This window comes from Theropithecus gelada, chromosome 14, assembly GCF_003255815.1.
Source record: "Theropithecus gelada isolate Dixy chromosome 14, Tgel_1.0, whole genome shotgun sequence".
NCBI lineage: Eukaryota > Metazoa > Chordata > Mammalia > Primates > Cercopithecidae > Theropithecus > Theropithecus gelada.
In genome coordinates this window covers 103165998-103172010 of record NC_037682.1, presented here as the reverse complement: position 1 = coordinate 103172010, position 6013 = coordinate 103165998, and positions in this window count along the sequence as shown.

The window sequence follows — 6013 nt, the reverse complement described above, 5'->3', positions numbered from 1 at the left end:
ATGGGGTGGGGGGTTAGGGGCAGTTCCTCAGCCTTAATCCTACCTAGCTGATCTCAGTCTTTAGTAAAACTAGCTGTAAAGGATTCCAGATCCCACCAAAGAAACAAACTACCACCAACCTGCTCTGCCCACTTACTTTTCCCAGCTTCTCTATGTTCAAAGGAAGTGGCTGAAATGTGTGCGTCGAAATGAGAGGAAGGGGTCTTAAAGATTATGACATCCAACCTGTTTTCCACCAGTAGGTGGAATAAGAGCCCTCTGGCAATAAGAGCCGACACCTATATCACTCCGTATAGCACACTGATCAGCGAAAACTCACACCTGGGGGCTTGGACTCCTCCCCTCTCCCAAGGGCTCATGTGGTCTGTCCATGAGCCTCTGGAGGGGTGAAGGCCTTACAGTGTTTGTTGTAAGCAGGCATCCTCCTGCGTGTCATGGAAGTCCCCCTCCCTGTGACTTTCATGTCTGCCCTAGTTTTGCTCTCTGTCACTCCACAGAAAGGCATGATTTATATGGGGGAGGGCAAATAATATATAAACCCATGATAGCTGGAAAGTGAGCTTGAATTTACAGTAAAAACAGTATTGTTGTCTCAGTACAATTAGATTAAAAGAGTACAGGACTAATACTAGCTAATATTTAATGAGGGCTTACCTGCTTTATTAGTTAGCTTGGTCTGCCATAACAAAGTACCAGAAACTGGGTGGCTTAAACAACAGAAATGTTTTCTCATCATTCTAGAGGCTACAAGTCCAAGATCAAGATGTCAGCAGGGTCGGTTCCTTCTGAGGGTGATAAGAGAAAATGCGTTGTGCACCTCTTGCCTAGTTTCTGGTGGTTTGCCAACAATCTTTGGCATTCTTTGGCTTGTAGAAGCATCACCATGATCTCTGCCTTCGTCTTCATGTGGCGCTGCCCCGTATATGTTTCTGTGTCCAAATTTCCTCTTTTTTTGAGGACACCAGTCATTGGAACAGGGTTCCGTGCTAATGACTTCATCTTAAGTAAGTATATCCAAAATGACCCTATTTCCAAAAAAGGTCACATTTTGAGGGATTTGGGGTTAGGAGTTCAATACTTTTTCTGAGGGGGATGGTGGTGATGGACAAAACTCAACCCACAAAATGCATCAGGTGCCTTATGCATATTTTGTGACTTTTATTATAGCAACATTTCCAGGTAGGTAATGTTATCCTCATGTTAGAGATGAGGAAACCGAGGTTAAATAATGAAGTAGTTTGTTCAAGATTGCACGGCCAGTAAGTAGCAGTAATAGGTCTTAGAAACTCAACAATCTGATTCCAGAACCCAGCATTTTTAACCTGCATTGTATTTTCTTATTTCTCTATATATCCTTACCTCCCCTTCTCTTTGCAGTTGCTTGCCAGAAATTGGTCATTAGGTAAAGTTTCTATGACAGCCTAATACTGCCACCTGGTGGTAAAAATAAAGCAGCCTCAAACTTCCTGGTAAAATTGCATCACGCAAAAATGCTGACAGACCTTTTCCCTAATACACCAATGCTGTCAAGCAATGGTGAATTCTGCTTGATCCTACTTTATTTTTATTTTTATTTTTTTGAGATGGAGTCTCGCTCTGTCCCCCAGGCTGGAGTGTAGTGGCGCGATCTTGGCTCACTGCAACCTCCGCCTCCCTGGTTCAAGCAATTCTCCTGCCTCAGCCTCCCAAGTAGCTGGGATTACAGGCATGAGCCACTGTGCCCAGATGATTTTTGTATTTTTGGTAGAGACGGGGTTTCACCATGTTGACCAGGCTGGTCTCGAACTCCTGACCTCAGGTGATCTGCCTGCCTTGGCCTCCCAAAGTGCTGGAATTACAGGCATGAGCCACCATGTCTGGCCTTGATCCTACTTTAAGCCAAACACAGGGCAGATGAAAAGAGAAGAGAGCAGCACAAACTTTGATCCCCTGAAGGAATATAAATGTTGCTAAAACCTTACACATCAGCAGTCCCTAAGCTTTTTGGCACCAGGGACAGGTTTCGTGGAAGACAGTTTTTCCATGGGGATGGAGGATTTCAGGGTGGAACTGTTCCACCTCAGATCATTAGGCATTAGTCAGATTCTCATAAGGAGCACACAACCTAGATCCCTCGCATGCACAGTTCACAATAGGGTTCCCACTCCTATGAGAATCTAATGTCGCCGCTGATCTCACAGGAGGCGGACCTCAGGCAGCATTGCTTACTCACTGCCTGATATGCAGCCCGGTTCCTAACAGGCCAGGGACGGGTCCCAGTCATTGGCCTGGTGGCTGGTGATCCTTGTTATACATGGTATTATTTTTTGTGTGTGTGTGTGTGTGTATGTATGTATGTATGTATTTATTTATTTTGAGACGGAGTCTCACTCTGTCGCCCAGGCTGGAGTGCAGTGGCGTGATCGGCTCACTGCAACCTCCCCCTCCCAGGTTCAAGTGATTCTCCTGCCTCAGCCTCCTGAGTAGCTGGGACTACAGGTGCATGCCACCATGCCCAGATAATTTTTGTATCTTTAGTAGAGACAGGGTTTCACCACATTGACCAGGATGGTCTCGATCTCCTGACCTCGTGATCTGTCCGCCTCAGCCTCCCAAAGTGCTGGGATTACAGGCGTAAGCCACCGCGCCCAGCCTGTACATAGTATTATTCTGTTTTAAAAACCAGTTCCTCCTGGTGTCCTGGCTCTGAAGACTCATTCTAGTCACTATTTCTTTCTGCTGTTCAAATTCAAGATTCAAGAATAACTTAAAATTCTTTAGCCATTAGTAACCATTTACTGTTCTTTGGAAGAAAGAAGGAAGGGGCTGTACAGAATAAATTGCTTTGTTGCTTCTCCATCTCTGGGCTTGCAGTTTTCTAGACCTCATTTGACACCTCTGTCTTCAGTTTGCTATCCACTATTAGGTGTGTCTTACCACCAGCTCAGAAGTAATGTGGGTATAACATGCTCAACAAATTAGAAAAAGAATCATATTGAATAATTTTAGAGCTGGAAGTCACCTTAGATCACACAACCTATTTGCGTTCTCACAGGGGAGGGATGGGACACTGTGGAGGAAAGGAATCTCCGGATTCACTTCTGTGGGGTGTAGCCTGCAAGGAAATGACAAAGATGGGGTTTGGCATCTGAGCCTGAGTCTAGGGCTTGGGTATTGGTTGACAGATTTACCAATGATTTATTTTTATCTTGGATGAGAGGCTTTTAGATGCTTTCAACTCCAACATCATGGCAAACTGTGTGCTGAGCTTAGATGGAAGGTGGCAGGCAAGTAATACGTTACCAACCATTCCAGTACCTGTGTTTGCAGATGCTGTTCCTTAAAGAATTTCAAACTAACAAAAATACAGTCCCTAATCTTTTTGGCACCAGGGACAGGTTTCGTGGAAGACAGTTTTTCCATGGGGATGGAGGATTTCAGGGTGGAACTGTTCCACCTCAGATCATTAGGCATTAGTCAGATTCTCATAAGGAGCACACAACCTAGATCCCTCGCATGCGCAGTTCACAATAGGGTTCCCACTCCTATGAGAATCTAATGTCGCCGCTGATCTCACAGGAGGCGGAGCTCAGGCAGCATATACAGGAGGTGGAGGCTGCAGTGAGCCGAGATCGCATGACCCTGCACTCCAGCTTGGGGAACAGAGCGAGACTCTGTCTCAAAAAACAAACAAACAAACAAACAGACAGAAATGTCTGTCGAGTGAAGAGACTCAAGTGGTTGTCTGATACATACATTTTATCTGTCATGTGTGTCACAGTAGAAAAAAAGGTTGGGAAATACGGTTTTAAATGGTTGTCTTGGTCCATTTCCTGTTTCTTATAACAGAATACCTAAAACTGGGTAATTTATAAGGAAACAAAATGTATTTCTCATAGTTCTGGAGGCTGAGAAGTCCAAGGTTGAGGGGCTGCATGTGGGAGTGTCTTCTTGCTGGTGGGGACTCTCTAGAGTCCTGAGGCAGTGCAGGGCATAACATGGTGAGGGGCCTGGGGGTGCTAGCTCAGGTCTCTGTTCCTCTTCTTATCAAGCCGCAAGGCCTACTCCTGTGAAAACTCATTAATCCAGGAATGGCTCCATGCATTCATGAGGGCAAAGCCCTCATGACCCAATCATCTCTTAAAGACCCCACCTCTCAATACTGCCACACTGGGGACTGTTTCTACATGAGGTTTTTTTGTCTTTTTTTCTTGATCGGTTTGTTTTTGAAACAGGATCTCACTAGTCACTCCAGCTGGAGCGCAGTGGCATGATCAGAGCTCACTGTAACCTTGACCTCTGGGCGCAAATCATCCTTTCACCTCAGCTCCTGCATAGCTGGGACTATAGGCATGCACTACCACGCCCAGCTAATTTTCTTATTTTTTGTAGAGACAGGGTCTCACTATGTTGCCCAGCCTGGTCTCAAACTCTCGGGCTCAAGCAATCCTCCTGCCTCAGTCTCCCAAAGTGCTGGGATTACAGGCATGAGCCACTATGCCTGGCCAACCTGAGTTTTGAAGGGGGAAAACATTCAAATCATAGCAACGATGAAACAAACTTACTAAATTTCCATATGATACTAGCTTAATGAATCAAGCTCAACGGGAACATAGCAAACCCTTAACATTTAGCAAATGTTTGTTACATAAGTGAAGTGCAATTATTAGAGATAGAAGTGGAGTTGGGTAAACTCAGGCTAGTAAACCTGAGGAGGAAAAAAGACAGTGGATAACGAAAATGAGGGGTAAGACTGGCTGTGTACAAACACAGAAGAGATCTGGAGGTCCCAGAAGAGACAACACATTAATGAAAAAAGGGAAAGGAAGAGGCTGAGGGTCTGCTCTGATTACAACCTTACTCCCTTTACAGATTAACAGTGGGTCCTCAGTTCAAGCATGAGTGACATAATTAAAGTAAGTTGTTAGCACAATTCACCAGCATCTGTTTACTTGTTACTATGCTTCCTTCTTGGGAGGCATTCCAATTACAATGACTCAGTTACCTCCTCCACTCAGGGGGACTGTGAAAAACAAACTTTTAAGCTGAAATACTCAAACTGTTTGACATCAGTCTGAAAAGATGCATTGTTCATCCATTCTGATTGCCTACCCTGCAAGGTGCTGCCATGGTTGCAGGAGGTGCGATGCTGACCGGCAGATAGGATTCTTACACGCGCAGCTTGCAGCGTCATGAGGGCCAGAGTTGTGGGGCACAGTGCAGGACACAGGGCAGATGATAGAGCGAGGCTATCTAAAGCAAGAATGGAACCTTGGGCATTTTAGAGCAGCGAATTAGTCCTTCAAGACCATGTGCTCAGTTTTTGCTTTAAGTGCAACCACAAAACACGCTTCCCAAAGCAGGGAGTTTTGTTTCCTGGTATATTCACTTCCCCAGTAGGGCAGATAATTTGGCAGGGATTCCAATCCACTACATTCGATACTGCTTTGACCCAGACTGTTAACTCCAGAGGCTGGGGCTCCATAGGTGAAGCAAAGTTGCTGAGCTATTAAAAAATAAGACATATGAGGAAAGGTTAAAATATGAGATTATGAAGCTGATTGAGGGAAATTGCTGGTGATTTAAATAATGGCTTTCAGACCTCCAATGTGTATATGATTGATGCTGGGCCGAGAAACTTTTCTCTGAATTTGAGGCCAAACACAATTGAAACGAGGTCCGTCAACAAAAGGTAGAACTGTCATCATTATTAGTCATGTTATGTTGACGCTGCAGTAAGAAACACACAAACAGAACAACTTGTAGTATCAGGGATGGGAGTACAAATAAACCTAGAAGCTGAGACTCAAATTTCATTTTTAGTTTCTTTAAAAAATCTTTTTGTTTAGAGACAGGATCTCATTCTGTTGCCCACACAGGAGAGCAGTGGCGTGATCCTAGCTCACTGCAGCCTCAACCTCCTGGGCTCAAGCAATCCCCCCACCTCGGCTTCCTGAGTAGCTGGGACTGCAGGTGCATCCCACCATGCTCTGCTAATTTTTAAATTTTTTGTAGAGTCAGAGTCTCACTATGT